Consider the following 17,618-nt stretch of genomic DNA (forward strand, 5'->3'; position numbering starts at 1 on the left):
TATATTTTAGTTCTGGTTAGATTGATGGTGCGACAATAACGTGACATTCATTTGCTAAATACAATTGAAGGACACATCAATTTCCTGTACACGCCATTTTCTTTTTTCTTTTTCACTCACACATGTGCAAAGCTTTTTGGGAACCCAAGCTCATAAATAATATATATATTATTAGATTAGCTACTTCATAAATAGCATACGTGTAACCTGACAAGCCTAACGCTCGTGCCACAAAGAGAGAGAGAATAGATCTCTATCAAATTGTCCGAATAGAGCTATCTAAACTTACTCTTATTAGACCCTATTTTCGACAACCAATCACTTCACTACCATCGAGATGTTTTCCAACATAAAAAAAGGGGTGGGGAGAACCCCTCCCAATCCCACTCCCACCTTTGAGAGAGATAAACTTCTGCTCATTGCATTTTTCTCCCTCTCTCTGCCAGTTGAATTCCACAATGGCCCCATTGAGAAAGGTACTTAAATCAGTGGTTGAGTTAGCTGCTAAGGCTCTTCAAATCAGAAAAAAGGTGCATGAGTAGGGGAAGTTTGGAAACAACCCCAAGCAAGTTTCGAAGCTTCGATGTGACATCAAAGCCATTGAAAAAGATTTCAAGGGCAAAGAGCCCCTCTCTTGGATAGATAAAACGACAATAAATACTACCAAACAAGTCAAGGCTCAAACTAAGTGGAACGGCAAGAACATGACATTTAATTCAAACAGTCCCAAAAGGTTCAAGATTATAGAGGAGGCAGAAAAAACATGATTTGATCCTATCGATGAATACAAGTGAGCCAACAAAAAGGGCCAACAGGGCATGTATGCAATTTTTTATAATTTATTTTACTATTTTTATTATGTAGTTTTTTAAATATTCCTTTATCTTATTTTATTACAGTGCAAGACATAGCATAACTGGTGATGGACGTAGTGGTGGTGGATATGATAGAAGGGGTGTAAGGCGGACGCAATCGAAAGGTTTGACAACAATAGGTTCGTGTCTCTGAGTTTCCCTCTGTATCTCTAAGTTCTGGGTTGGGAGGGAGTTTTTATCAATTTAGTTTTGATTTGGCTGCATTTTTCTTGATTAGCAACTCTCTTCTCTCTCTTGTAAATTGCAGTCTAAGTTCTTTTCTTTTCTGATTTGAGTAATTGGTTAAATTTTGACTATTATTTATAAAAACTTGTTGGGGGGAGGTGTTGGGTCTGCTTATTTCTGTGCTTGTGTTGGTTTTGCTATTTTATTTGGTGTTTGACTTGTTTTTTCTTTCTTTATGTGGTTCCATTGACAGTGTAGTTGGTTACGGTTATCTTGTGTGTTTTGTGCTTTTGGACTTTTGCTGGTTGAATGAATGTTTCTTTTTGGGGGAAAAAATAAACAATAATAGGTTCGCCAACTACCATGCACCCTTTATTTATTTATTTATAAGATGTATTTATTTTAATTTTCACTTTTATTTTATTTTATCTAGCAGAGTAAGTACATCTCGTGGTGCCCCTAGTGAGAGTGGTGGAAAGCACAGTGGGCGCAGTGGTGAAAAGAAATAGTTAATCGCAAATGAAGTGTGCATTAATTTTAACAATTTCCTATTCGACGTGGTCGACATAGTTAGTTCTTTTATTTTGCTTGTTTGGAAAGCTTTTTTTTCTTGCATGGGTGATTTCATGGGTGACACTGGCAAATTAACAATACTCGACATTGACGTCCTAAATCACATCCCTCTCTTATCTCCTTCTATAAGATGTTGCACTCATGATTTATCTTTCTAGTTCGTGGTATGGAGGCAACACTTAAAAGACTATTGGCGTTGGGTTTGTGGGTTTCAAAATGCCTAAATGGACAAGATGATGTGAAATGTGTGCACCTAACAAATGTAGTGTATACAACTTCATTACCACCGAATAAATATTTTTCATAATAAAATTGGTGGTGACGGAAACAAATTGGTGCGGTAATAACGTAACATTTCTTCAATTGTACTTATGTGATTAATCACTAATAGTTATCCTTTAGTTATGGCTGGATTGATGGCGCGACAATAACGCAACATTCATTTGCTAAATACAATTGAAGGACATACCAATTTTCTATACAAACCAGTTTTCTTTTTCTTTTTTACTCACACATGTGCAAAGCTTTTTGGGAAACTAAGCTCATAAATAATATATATATATATATATTATTATACTAGCTACTTCATAAATAGCATATGTGTAACTTGAGATGCCCAACGCTCACACCAGTGAGAGAGAGAGAGAGAGGAGAGATCTTTATCAAATTGCCCGAATAGAGCTATCTAAACTTAGTCTTATTAGACTCTATTTCCGGCAACCCCTACTCCACTACCACCGAGATGTTTTTCAACATAAAATGCGGGGTAGGGAGAACCCCTCCCACTCTCACCTTTGAGGTCTGAACTGGACCGTGCCCACCTCTAGCTGTGGTTGATCACCTATCTTGGCTACTCCATGAGGATGAAGCTATAAAAGATGTTGCACCCATCCTAGAGACATTCCCTGACGAGCAACTATTTTCCATCAATTCTGAGAAAGAATTAAATCGTCACTGATGATATGCAGACTTCATCAATTATCTAGCTTGTGATATTCTTCCCCCTAATATGTCCTTTTATCAGAAAAGAAATTCCTATCTTTGGTTAAACATTACTATTGGGAGCACCCATATTTGTGGAAGGACGGTCCTTACCAAGTTATACGAAGATTTGTACCTCAGACAGAGATGGTTGACATATTATTGCATTGTCACACTTTGGCTTGTGGAGGCCATTATGGTGCTTCCAACACTGTGGCCAAGGTTCTACAATTTGGGTTTTTCTGACCTACTTTGTTTAAATATGCTCAAGACTTTGTTGCGAGGTGTGATCCTTGCCAACTTAAGGGAAAAATATCTTTGGTAGAAACCAAATGCCCTTGAATAATATTCTGGAGGTAGAATTGTTGATATTTGGGTATATTTACTTCATAGGTCCTTTTCCAGCATTTTGTGGGAATTTGTATATTTTTGTTGCAATGGATTATGTATCCAAATGGGTTGAAACGACTGCCTTACCCACTAATGACACCAAGGTTGTGGTTAAATTTGTACTAAAAAAATATTTTCACAAGGTTTGATGTCCCGCGTGCAATGGTACTCACTTTTGCAATCGTCAATTTCAAGTATGTTCTTGCAAAATATGGCATTACCCACAAAGTTTCCACTCCCTACCATCTGCAAACTAGTGGGCAAGTTGAAGTTTCAAATAGGGAATTGAAGAAAATCTTGGAAAAGACGGTGAATGCATCTAGGAAAGATTGGTCATTGAAATTGGATGATGCACTATGGGCTTATAGGACGGCGTTCAAGATGCCAATTGGGATGTTACCATATAGACTTGTTTTTAGGAAAGCATGCCTCCTTCTTGTGAAATTGGAGCAAAAAACATTTTGGGCTATTAAAATGCTCAATTTTGACATGAGTTCGGTGGGTTAGAAGAGGAAGTTGCAATTGAATGAGTTAGAGGGACTTCAAAATGAATTGTATGAAAATGTGAAAATTTACAATGACAGGACCCGTCCCGAATTTCCGGAACCCGAGGCGAACCTGCGGAGACCGGCATCACACCCATGCGGGTTCACTCCTTAAATCGTCCTCGTTTACGAGAGGATTAAGGGCACGAGACTTTCTGCAAATTTCGTGAGTCTCCCATAAATTGAACATTTCCCCAAAATTTCCACCTGCATAAAACACATTTTATAACCCAATCGGCAGCACACACAATATAATTTCATGCAATTTACATAAATGGCCTCCGGCCTTCAAAAGATTCTTGCAGAACTACCCACAATGTTTTTAAAATAACTTAATGCATCAAACATGCATATAACAAATTCAAAATCTATTTACGCACACCTTCACCCACTTAGTCCTCAGGACCAATCTCAATTCAACCAAGTTTCGGGACCAACAACAACGTCCGAACCAATCTCAATAAGACCACCTAAGTGGGGTCTAATCTGTGGCTACACCTAGTAACCAGGCTGCCTACGTACCCTACTAAGGGATCAAGCCACACGTAGCTTTTTCGTATCTATCTATCCTGGCTCCTAATATCAAATAAACCATTACAGCCATACAAATTCATACATTCTAGGATTTATCCATCACAACACACCAAACACAATCACAATATCTCCTCATACGTCGGGGCCTTGCCCACGTGTAGTGCATCAACAGCGGCTAATCCAAAGGCGAGTGCGACCTCACCTGGGCTGACTACATTCTCACCAGCCCACACACAATCATATCTCCCTCATCGTCGGGGCCTTGCCCGGCCACGTGTGGGTGCATCAACTGCGCGGCTAATCCAAAGGCGGCGTGCGACCTCTGCAGGCACAGCTACATTCTCACCAGGCCCACACACAATCATATCTCCCCTCATCGTCGGGGCCCCGCCACGTGTAGAGTCAACTGCCGGCTAATCCAAAGGCGCGTGCGACCTCTGCTGGGCACAGGCTACATTCTCACCGGCCCACACACAATCATATCTCCTCATCGTCCGGGCGCACCCGCCACGTATGGGTCATCAACACGCCGGCTAATCCAAAGGCGCGTGCGACCTCTGCCCAGGCACAGCTACATTCTCACCACCCACACACAATCATATCTCCCCTCATCGTCGGGGCGCACCCGCCACGTGTAGAGTGCATCCTTCTGCCAGTTAATCCAAAGACGCGTCGACCTCACCTGCTGGACACGGCTACATTCTCACCAGCCCTCACAGGTTTAAAGGCCTCAACATGATCACAATAAGGAGGGGGTACGTGGGGTAGTGCGTATAGCACTGTAAGCTAACATTCAATCGTTTTATTTACTTTTATACATCCACACAATTTAAATATATAATTCTAATTTCTAATCTTGTATAAACCTCAACCAATAAAGCATTCCATAAACTCCCCCATTTAAATTCATCAATTATATCCTAAACCCACAATATCCATTTAGCTCGACAACGCTCAAGGCCTATCACTAAGGTCATTCTAACCCTCAAAGAAATGTAAGACTATCTCGGAAGTCTCACGGTCAACCTAAGGTCAAACGGGCCTGCGGGGCCCACAACCTCCAAATTCTGATCTGACAGTTCCTATAGGTTCTACAAGGTCTAGGACACACGTCCTGCAAGTTTGGTCCAGATCGGACGGTCGGATCGCTCACGATCGCACGATCGGACGGTTACTAAAACCCTAACCCTAGGGTTGGCATTTCGGAGTATCCGGGACTCCATTTTACGATCCGTCAAATCCTACATGATCCTGGTAATACCCAGATCAACATATTATAACTTTAGGACCATCCAACGGTCCAAACCTAGCGAACCCGAAAAATACACAATATGCGATATCCGTTCGAACTCTAACGGTATCCAAAATGAGATCCGAGCACACCTACGCGCTCGTGACATCGAGAGGATCGTAATGAGACAAAAATGCCCCTCATTTCAGGTGCCTGCCGGCAGCTCGTGGTGTCTAAAGCGATATCGCATCGCGGAAAACTGCCAAATCGTGAGCCAAGACTCCTACCCTAGTAATACACCTAATTTGGAGTCACTTTTGTTCTTGGACATACCCCAAAAATTGACCGGAAGTGGCCGGAATCTCCCCTCGAAATCGGCGAAACCCAATTCGTAAATCGGGTTGCCTACGCTACAAATTGATCAATTCCTACCCAACATAGTTAGAGCTCGGAAAATAGATGAGAAATCATACCTTGATCGCAAGATTTGGTGGCCGGAATCGCCGGAGCGAGCTCCGGAAAATCTAGGTAAAACCGGCCGTTTTCGCAATTTCAGTATCGCTGCCGGTGGCGTCGGAGAACGGTGGGGTAGGGCGAGTCAGGCGGTCATTTGGGACCGGTCCCGGCCGAGTGGTGGCGGATAAACAAGCGGCAAAATGTGGCATGCGGTGGCGTCAGCGAGAGAGAGAGAGAGAGAGAGAGAGAGAGAGAGAGAGAGAGAGAGAGAGAGAGAGAGAGAGAGAGAGAGGGGGCAATTCCGTCTTTTAACCAAAAATCCATTTTCCAAATATTTACGATTATGCCACTGAGCTTCATTTGATCATATCTCTCTCGTTACAACTCCGATTCGAGCCCACTACGTGTCTACGGACTCATCTCACCGTGCTCTACGCAACGGTACAACTAGAATTCCCAAAGTCCTTCCGGATAAGAAAATGACTAAAATACCCCTATCCCACGGGTAATTTCTCAATTCCACTTAAATAAATTAAAAAATGGGATAAATTTGGGGTCGGGGTGTTACATACAATGATCGTACAAAGAACTGGCATAACAAGCACATCTTGAAGAAAGAATTTTATGTGGGTCAGAACATTCTCCTTTACAACTCACGGCTGAAACTCTTTATTGGGAAACTTCACTCTCGTTGGTCCGGGCCATTCACAGTGTTAATAGTGTATCCTTATGGGACAATTGAAATCAAGAATGATCGTGACAGTACAACTTTCAAAGTTAATGGTCATCTACTAAAACCATATGAGGCAGCTTCATTTCTTGAGGAGGAGACCACCGTCTTTCTCGATGATCAAGTAAATGCATCCAAAAGTCGGGCTATTGACTCTAAACTAAGCGCTTGTATACTTTCATTCCTTATCTTTTTAATTTTCGTTTGTGTATTTCTCGTGTTCATTCCTTTTACTATTCCTTGTCCTTGCTTTAATTTTCTTTTTAAACATTGAGGACAACGTTTGGTTTAGGTTTGAGGTGGGTAACATTCATTTTATTTTTAAAAAAATTTCATTTGTAGTCTTTTTTGAGTCATGCAAAACATTGGTGTTTATGTTTTATTGAAACTGTTGAATTTTCATTTGGAAGTTACAGCTTTTTTCTTCTTCTTCTAAACAGGGGTCTAGAATTGAAGTTTTTATGTGATTTGCATTGTTATCTGTTTTCAATGTTAATTTTCATGCAGTTCCATTCTGTTTTCCAGAATATTTTCTAAATAAAAGTTCTGCACATTTTTGTCTATTTTTTGAGCATATAAGGCTTGCCAAATTTCATGCAGTATTTTGTGAGATAGTCACTGAAAACTGATCTTAGGTCATTATTGAAAGGAAGCAGTTTTACCGAAATGTGAATTCTAATTAAAACTATCACTTTTTCTTGCTAATAGAGATGTACATGCCATGTTTTGATCATGAATGCTTTACTAGCATGTTTCCATGAAGGGTTATAGCATTATAATTTTTGCACTTCACAATACCGTACTCGTAATATTTTGGTGGACAAAGTTGCTATGCTCGAATTCGAATGACTTTGGAATATTAGTGGAGACTCCCCTTGTGAGATATTGAGCCAAAATCCATTCTTTGGGAGGGGTTTTATTGTTTCTACTCTTAAACACTTTTTGATTTTGTTCTTAATTAGATTTCTCTCTTTAGGTTTGTATTGGATACTAAATAATTTTCTTATTTTTGTAGGTACGTCACTTCCAAGTTGGATGGACCATGAGAGATGATGTTAGGCTACGCATGTTTCACCCACTAAAAGACCTTTCATCCTACCCTTTTGTGAGTGTCATTAACCCCTTTGTGACCAAACACTTAGCCTTTTTTTCACCACCCTTATTATCTATAACCTATACAACCTATTTCTAAGCCATACCTTATAGCTTAGGATGTGCGAAAGTGATGAAAGTAAGAAGGTTGAGCTCTATACCAAAGAATTGGCGTGTACAAAGGTGTTTGTGCAAAATTGCAAATAAAAACAAATTAATAAAATAAATAAATAAATTTGCAATTCAAAAGAATAAAAGTTAAATCACTCCAAATGGAGTAGGAAAGTTGCACAATTCCTGGACGTTGAGTATTACAAAAAGTTCAAAAAGTGTTGGCCATGTATGTGATTGTGAATAATGCTTTGGTATGTTCGCAGCGTTCCTTTCTTTCTTATCCTGAGCCTAGCCTTTCATTACAACCGAAGTAAAAGACCTAACTAATCTTTTGAGAAATCTTGCTTGGTGGTGATGTATGTATTCTAGTTCTTAGTATTCAATTCTTTTTATGAGACATTATTTTCAGAAATTTCCATTCTTCAAGCTAAGCATATGTGTTAATATTTGATGCACATTACATCACTTTATACACATATGTGACATTTGAGTGTAAGCTTAGGATTCCGAGAGAAAATCATAGAGGGATATCCAGTGAGGATTAGAGTCAAGGCGAAATAATTCCATGGAGTTCGAGTGTAGTTGTTTTTAAGCTTTGATGTTATGGGTTTGGTATTACATGTTACACCATGATGCAATTTACTCAAAGTGGCATAACTTTAGTGATGCAAATGTTATTTGCATGCATTGGTTTTTATTAGCTTGTTTAAAGTGGTGTCTTTAACGACTTTATTATGTAGTAAAATATTTGTGGGTATCATAACTGGTAATAGGAGACACAACTCCTCCTACTAGGGACACTTAAAGGTTTAACGGCTTGACACATGCTAAGTGCCATCGAGATTCCCTTCAAAAGTGGTTTAGTTAGCTTTTTGTTTTGTTTTTGTTTTTGTTTCTAATTTTGCTCAAGGACTAGCAAAGATAGGTTTGAGGTAGTTTGATATATTCATATTTTGCATATATAATCTATCTCTAATTGCATTATTTTTGTGTGAAATTGGTTAGTTGTGAGGATTTTGTAGGCAATCGGTCCTAGCAAGGCTATGGAGCAAAAACAATAATTTTGGAAGCTTAAGGGAGCAAAATGGGTGGAATTATCAACTTAACGAACTCTCAAAAACTCACTCGATCATTTCATCAAACACCTGGAATGCATCTGTGCAATACCCACAATTGGTGACTAGCGCCAGAAAGATAGAGTTAAAGAAGTTTAGAAGTTTACCATCAATTTTGAAACTAAAATCGTTTGCAACTATTGAAATTGGAGAAAACCCATGTGTATTTAATTGGTGGAGCTGAAGAAGGCGTGTTGGTTGGGCTGTGTTTAATTGTGTAAGTGTGTTGGCGGATGCTTTAGCAAGACTTCAGCTTTTGCCATCCCATTTGATAAAGGGCTAAGGTGTTATTGTGAGCATGTGAAAGACTAGGTGGAGGTTCCAAGCCAAATGTGGCTAGGCATATCTATGTTGAAGTGTTTGTGATGCAAGTTGAGGAACCAGAGGAGGAGTTGTCATAGAATGAAGTGTTGGCAAGCAACGACTAGGCTTTATTAATCATGAGATTCAATATTACATGGTTGGGCTTTATTAATCATGAGATTCAATATTACATGGCTGAGCTGAAACGACCCGACCCAAATTCCACTTTGAAATCCGGGCTGAGTCTGTTTAAGCTGACACACAACCGTGAGTCGTAAATGACCAAAATACCAAAACAGTAACATAAACCATGATCCCTAACTCGTGGCTGCGCCGATAAGCTCGTAGGCTGCCTACATACTCTTCTTGAGGATCAAGACACACGTAGTTCTTTCCTCTGTCACGACACATGAATTTACAATAAAACTGCTCCGGGGCTTACCATTCGGAATATCCGGGACTCCGTTTCACGATCCGTCAAATATTATACAATCCTGGGAAAGTCTAGATTAACATACTTGGAATTAACTACGATCTAACGGTTCAAACATATTGAACCCGAAAATTGCACATAGTCAAGATCTGTTCGGGGTTCAAACGATATCCAAATTAAGATCCGCAAAATCCTACACGCTCGTGAGGACTAGGAGATCATTCTAGGACTGACTGTGGTCCCCACCTTGCTGCACACGCGCCTCCACACGTGGCCGCGTGGTGCCTAAAGCGATAATGCCCCGCCGGAAAAACTCAACATCTCAGCTCAAGACCCCTAACCTAGGTAAAACACCCTATTTGGGATCACTTTTGTTCTTGGACCTACCCCAAAAACTGACCGGAAGTGGCCGAAACAGTGACTCGAAAGTCTGCTGAAACCTAACTTAAAAAATCGAATGATCTACGCTTGAAATCTCTGAAATCCTACCCAACCAGCAACTAGAGCATAAAAAATAGCTAGAAATTCATACCTCACTTGTCCGATTTGGTGGCCGGACGATGGAGAATGAACGCTTGGAAGTTCTGTCAAAAACTAACCAAAGACCGCTGTTTCGTATTTCAGCGACTATAGCGGGATCAGGCTGGAATGGGTGAGGCGAAAGAGGGAGTAAGGTTGTTCGTTTGGACCGGTATTCCCGAATTGGTGCTCGGGCTGAGAGAAATCCTCTCCTCAAGTCGGCTTTGGTCGACTTGTTTAACTACAGAAAAAATCTGGGTTTATAAAAACTAAAGTTCGAGATATTTACGGTTATGCCACTGAACTTCTTTTGATCGTAACTCCTTTGTTACAACTCTGATTCGAGTTTACTACGTGTCTACGAACTCGTTTCGTCGCACTCTACGCAAAGGTACAACTGAAATCTCCAAATTCCTTCCTGGTCAAAAAGTCAACTTTTATATTATTAAAATATTCTAAGGGTATAGTGGTCTTTTACCAGAATAAATTAATAATTAAATATTAATTAAGGACCGGGTTGTTACATGAGCTTTCTTTGCCATATCACTTTTTCTCTCAACTAATAGGAGAAGTGCAGCCTTAGACTTGTAAAAGAATTAAAAGAGCCTCAGCCACTCCTTTTCTCCTTTTGCAATTGGGACTTTCCCATTATTCCTATTATTCCTATATTTCCTAAATACTCTCTAAAATATATATTCCTTATTTTTAGAGAATTTCATTGGCCTATAAATATAAAGCTTTAACCTAAGAGCTAGAGCCATCATCTTCCCATATACAACTTTAACATACTCACAAATATATCAGAGAGAGAGAGCCAAGAGTTGCTATCGCGATGCTTACGGAAGTGTTGATGTGGAGAATCTAGAGATCAAATCCATCTGCCAAATCAGCTTTATGACAACAATTCTTTTGTTTATCTTTACCTTTATCATGAACTAATTTCTCTTGCTAGGGCTACGATGTAGCCTAGCCATGAATACTTAATTTTTATAGTTATATTAATTTTTTATTACTATTCCATGTTGAGTATTTGTTACTGTTCTTAATGCCTTAAATATCTAGCTAATATTTAATTGATGATCCAAACGAACACCGAGATCTGTTTGGTGTTTGCTTCTTGTAACAAATACCATGCCTTGAATGAGTGCCCGAGAAGGACTAACATGATTCATGCAGTTTTCTTGCAGGTTCTCATAGAATTTAATGGGTTCTTGATTTTCTAAATACGTTACTCAAGAGAGAATAGATTGTTAATTAAGAATACTTTTGGTTAAACTCAAGAGGGGATATTGAATGAATTAGTAGAAACCAACTGTCAACATGAGTAGTAATTAAGGGTAATTGGCTATAAGAATTAAGTGGAATTGGTTATGGTGAAATTGGATGCTCTAGTGTCTCACCAACTTAATTTTCCATCATTAATTAAAGAGAACTGATTTTCCCACTCATCTTTTATCCACTTACACTCCCTTTTTTGCTATAGTAAAAACTATTAAAAAATAAAAGGGAGTGTAAGTAGACAAAAGGGAAGTGGGAAAATCACCACCCTAATTAAATTGCTATTTTTCATAACTATTTTAGTTTAGTTAAATCAATCAATCTTCTTAATCAATTGTTCAAATAAACTTTTGCATAAATCATAATCGAAAATCTATATTACTTGTGTGGATTGTGTGCTTGCAATAATTTCACAACAATTCCACAGAGACAGTTGTAACTAATGTAATGTATTGCCCTAATATGCAAGAACTGGCTAGAAAATACACCAACACACATACGCGAAAATGAATTTTGATTAGATATTGAACCAGAAACAAAACTTCAGCGAGGAAAGTAAACAAGTACTGGTAACGACTAACAAAGAATTGAATTATTATGAATACAATGATGATGAGAACTATGGCCTAGAATCCACCACTAATGTACCAGCTAATCAATCATGGATATAAGCATGTAGCCACTGAAATAGTTAATGAAGTTTATCTTAACCTCAGTCAATGAGAATTATACCTTGTTAGGGCTACTAGCCAACTACCTACGCTTGCAACTTAATCTTGGTTATCCTCGAAGTTAGCAAGCATAGATTCCATTAAGCTTTGTGAGAACAGATAAATATATAAAACATTGTGTCTACCTCATGAATCCATATTACTTAGAAATTATGATAACTATGATTTCATACTGCTTGTTATCAATTAGAAATTATGTTCTTAGTTATCTTACACAACTTCTCAACTATAACTAGATGCATACAATCTAAGATGATCAATCAACGGAAGAAAACACATAGCATATAATTAAACTATAAGTTTATTTTTTATAGGACCTTTTCTATTGAGAGGGACGATATTATACTAATTTCACACACACTATACGGATGCTAGGACTCGAACCCAGGACCTTGTCTGAGGGAGTAAATAATCCAAGTCACTACACTAGTGGGTCCTTTGCGTATTAAATTATAAGTTAAGTTCATTAACATGAAAATATATGAAATTGTAAACCTAACACTAGTGAAATTGGTTGAATATGTCAATTGCTTGACGATTTGCATTTTTTTATGCTTTAATCTCCTACTCGATGATGTGACAATATTAATGCTTTGTCTTTAGCTTCTAATCCAATTTTCTATGGAAGGACTAAGAAAATTACATTGGAATATTACTTTTTTGGGAGCTAGCCTCTAACCAAGCGCTGTAGTTCAAATATGTATTTTTTCAAAGTGAGATTGTTGATGTTTTTACCAAATCATTGTAATCTGCTCCTACTCCTTTATCTCAAAGACAAGCGTCAAGTTGCTCTCATTTCTACATTCCTACATTTTTTAGAAAGTTTTTGATGGAGAAGTCATGCCAAATCAACCCTATGAACACCAAATTAGCCTTGTGTATTGAAATTATTCTAATTATGGACTTTACCTTCATTTACTAACACGCATGAATAAAACATTATGTGGGTTACACATCATAGTTCGTAATATAACACCTAAAAAAAGAGGAATTAGATTGATTATGGGGAAAAAAAAATTGGGTCAAAAGAAAATGCCATTTTGGAGTTTTATCAACAATTTGCTTGTGTAGGTGGGGATCTGGTAGTTTCTGAATCCTTATGTAAGGAATCACAGAAGAAATTCTTTCAACAAATATGTGAATTAGGAAGCGTTGGTCGACGAAATATGAACCGAAGACTAAATCTTGATATACCTCAGAACAATACATTTTTGTTATATATTGGCAGTGCGGATCATTTGATTGGAATGAAATTTGGAATGGGTACACTTGATGATATGAATCATTTAAAAAATAAACGTATTCATTCTGTAGTGGATCTCTTACAAGATCAATTAGGATTGGCTCTGGTTCGTTTAGAAAATATGGTTAGAGGGACTATATGCGAGCAATTAAGCATATTGATACCGACTCCTCGAATTTGGTAACTTCAACTCCATTAACAACCACTTATGAATCTTTTTCGGATTACACCCATTATCTCAAGTTTTGGATTGAACAAATCCATTGACACAAATAGTTCATGGGAGAAAATCGAGTTATCTACGGGCCTCGGAGGATTGACAGAGCGGCTGCTAGTTTTCGGATACGAGATATCCACCCTAGTCACTACGGGTGCATTTGCCTCATTGACACGTCTGAAGGAATCAACGTTGGACTTATTGGATCCTTAGCAATTCATGCGAAGATTGGTTATTGGGGATCTCTAGAAAGTCCGTTTTATGAAATTTCTGAGAGATAAAAAAAGGTAAGCATGCTTTATTTATCACCAAGTAAAGATGAATACTATATGTGTAATAACCCAAACCTAAAATTAATATTTAATTATTAATTTATTAGAAGAAAAAACTAAAATGCCCTTAGAATTTTTATTAGGTCAAAGGTTGACTTTTTGACCAAGAAGGAAATTGGAGATTTCAATTATACCGTTGCGTAGAGCGCGACGAAACGAGTCCGTAGACACATAGTGGACTCGAATCGGAATTCTTGAAGAAAGTACGGTCAAAATACACTCAAGGGCAAAAAGGTAATTTCGGAAAATTAGATTTTTAAAACCCTTAGTTTCTCTCTCTCTCTCTCTCTCTCTCTCTCTCGACCCCAGATATTTTTCTGCAGCCGGTGGCTTCTCCAAGCCACCGCCGCCACACCACCTCGGCCTTGGGACCGGATCAAACGAACCGAGAAGCGTTCCTCTTCCCTTCGGCCAAGCCTAGCCGTGAAACCACGGAATCCGCCGAATTTTGCGAAACCGATTGGTTTGGGAGAAACTTTCAGCGCTCGTTCTCCGTCATCCGCCACCATTTCGGCGATGAGTGAGGTATGGTTTCTCACCTATTTCTTAAGCTCTAGCTGCCTGTTGGATAGGAATTGGTTGATTTCACGTGTAGGAGAACGATTTTGAAACCTAGGTTTTGATAGATTTTTGGGCTACTATTTCGGCCATTTACGGCCACTTTTTGGGGTAGGTCCAAGAACAAAAGTGGCTCCAAATGGGGTGTTATACCTAGGATAGGAGTCTTGAGCCTAGATGTTGAGCTTTTCCGGCGATGCGTTATCGCCAGGCACCACGCCAGCGTGAAGCGTAAGATGGGGACCACAGTTAGTCTTAGAATGATCTCCTAGTCCTCACGAGCGCGTAGGATTTTGCGGATCTTAATTCGGATATCGTTTGAATCCCGAACATATCTCGCCTACTATGCGATTTCTAGGTTCAATACGTTTGAACCGTTGGATCGTAGTTAATTCCAAGTATGTTAATCTAGACTTTCCCAGGATCGTATAGTATTTGTGGATCGTAAAGCGGAGTCCGGATACTCGAATGGTCAGCCCTAGAAGCGATTTACTGATTCGATTCACAGTCGAGAACGAGAAAAGAATTACGTGTGGCTTGATCCTCAAGAAGGGTACGAGGCGACCTCGATTATTAGGCGCAGCCACGAGTTAGGGCTCGGGGTTTATGTTATTGTTTTGAGGTATTTTCGTCTTTACGATCCACGATTACAGTGTCAATTTAAAGCGATTCGCCCGAATTTCAAAGTGGAATTTGGGTCGGTCGTTTCGATATGGTACCAAGGAAATTCTTTGGCATTGAATCGAGGTATTCGGGAAGAACAGTTGTTCCACTCAATACCGTCAAGAATTCTGATCGTTGAATAGGAGCAAGTTCATCTTCAAGTATTTTTCCTTCCAATATTTTTCTATTGAGCTTCCTAATTCCTTTTATCGAGCATAATGATGCGAATCGGGCTTTAATGAGTTCTAATATGCAACGTCAAGCGATTCCGCTTCCTCGATCGAAAAGTGCATTGTTGGAATCAAGGTTGGAACGCCAAGTGGCTTTAGATTCCGGTTCCTTCTATAGCCGAACATGAGGGAAAGGTCATTTATACCTATCTTGACAAGATCGTTTTATCGGGAAATGGAGATACTCTAAACATTCCATTAGTTATATATCAACGTTCTAACAAAAATACTTGTATGCACCAAAACCCTGTGTTTGGCGAGGTAAATGTATTAAAAAGGACAAATCTTAGCGGATGGTGCTGCTACGGTTGGTGAACTCGCTTTGGGAGGGTAACAATTAGAAGATGCGGTACTCATTAGTGAGTGTCTGGTATATGGAGATATTTATACTTCTTTTCATATACGGAAATATGAAATTCAAACTCATGTGATAAGCAACGTCCTGAAAGTATCACTAACGAAAGACCGCATCTAGAGCCCATTTACTCCATAATTAGACAAAAATGGAATTGTGAGGTGGGGGCTTGGTAAAGTGAGCGATATTTTAGTAGGTAAATTAACACCTCGGATGATGGCGAAAGAATCTTTGTATGCTCTGGAAGATAGATTATTACGAGCCATACTTGGCATTCGGTATCCACTTCAAAAGAAACTTGTCTAAAATTACCTATAGGTGGTAGAGGTTGAGTTATTGATGTGAGATGGATCCAGAAAAAAGGAGGTTCTAGTTATAATCCAGAAACTATTCGTGTATATATTTCACAAAAACATGAAATCAAAGTAGGTGATAAAGTAGCTGGAAGACATGGAAATAAAGGTATTGTTTCAAAAAATTTACCTAGACAAGATATGCCTTATTTGCAAGATCGAAGACCTGTTGATATGGTCTTCAACCCATTAGGAGTGCTCTCATGAATGAATGTAAGACATATATTTGAATGCTCCCTCGGGTTAGCGGGGGTCTGCTAGATAGACATTATCGAATAGCACCTTTTGATGAGAGATATGAACAAGAGGCTTGAGAAAACTAGTGTTTTCTGAATTATATGAAGCCGATAAGCAAACAGCTAATCCATGGGTATTTGAACACGAGTATCCGGAAAAAGCAGAATATTTGATGGAAGAACGGGATATCCTTTTGAACAACTTGTTATAATAGGAAAGTCTTATATCTTGAAATTAATTCATCAAGTTGATGATAAAATACAAGGACGTTCAGTGGGCATTATGCACTTGTTACACAACAACCCCTTAGAGGAAGGGCCAATAAAGGGGGACAACGGGTAGGAGAAATGGAAGTTTGGGCTCTATAGGGATTTGGTGTTGCTCATATTTTACAAGAGATGCTTACTTATAAATCTGATCATATTAGAGCATGCTTAATCCAATTCTAATTCATTTTTTCCAATATCCCAAACATCCCAATTAATATTTTTCTCATTCCAAAGCGTGTTTACTTACTTAGGCCTTCTCCAACCCATGAAAGGCTAAACCCAAATCTCCCCCTCCAAAAAGTGACTATTTGGGTTTTGCCCGGACTCAAATTGTTTTTTCTCCCAACCCTCCGAACTCAAATTTTAAGTCCGCAACTTTATTAAATTGTTTAAGAATGGTTTAAATCTAATTTTTTTTTTTATGGATAACTTTTCTTCATTCAATCTTTTTAAATAACTTCATAATTAATTTTTTGAACAATTTGACCTAAAAAAATTAAAATTCCACAAATATAATTTTATTTCAAAAGAAAACACACATCATAATTCTAAAAGAAAACACACAATACTTCAAATTCACCATACATGAATGCCAATAGGAATAAACTAATAACCACCATCATGGGGGCTTGGATAATAGTCCCATGAGTTATCTTCAGGATTAATGGTAGACTGTTGACCACCTGCATGTTCTTGCATAATTTCATATTGTTTATCCCCCAAATACTTCTTATTTCTTGGAGTAAATTTGGACAAGTCCATGGACATTATTTTTTGTTCTTGGGCTTCCTTATCTTGTTGCTTCTAATACGCATAAGCATCAACTTGATCTTGGACAAACTTATCTAATATGTTGAGCTTTCGTCTCCTATCATCCTCGAAAGCAATACCTTGCTCCACCAATGTTTCCAAGTACTTATCCCTTTTTTGTTGAGAGACCATCTTCCCTTTTTTTTTTGCAACCTTTTGTTTATCTCGCCCCTCAGGCCTTGGACTAGGCATGGTGATTTCGTCTGCATCGTTATCCAAATTCACCATACTTGCACTAGCTCCAGAAGAACGTTGTGTCGCTTGCTTGATTGGTGCCAATAGCCCC

Source organism: Prunus mume, linkage group LG6, assembly GCF_029339155.1.
Source record: "Prunus mume cultivar Tortuosa linkage group LG6, ASM2933915v1, whole genome shotgun sequence".
Lineage (NCBI taxonomy): Eukaryota > Viridiplantae > Streptophyta > Magnoliopsida > Rosales > Rosaceae > Prunus > Prunus mume.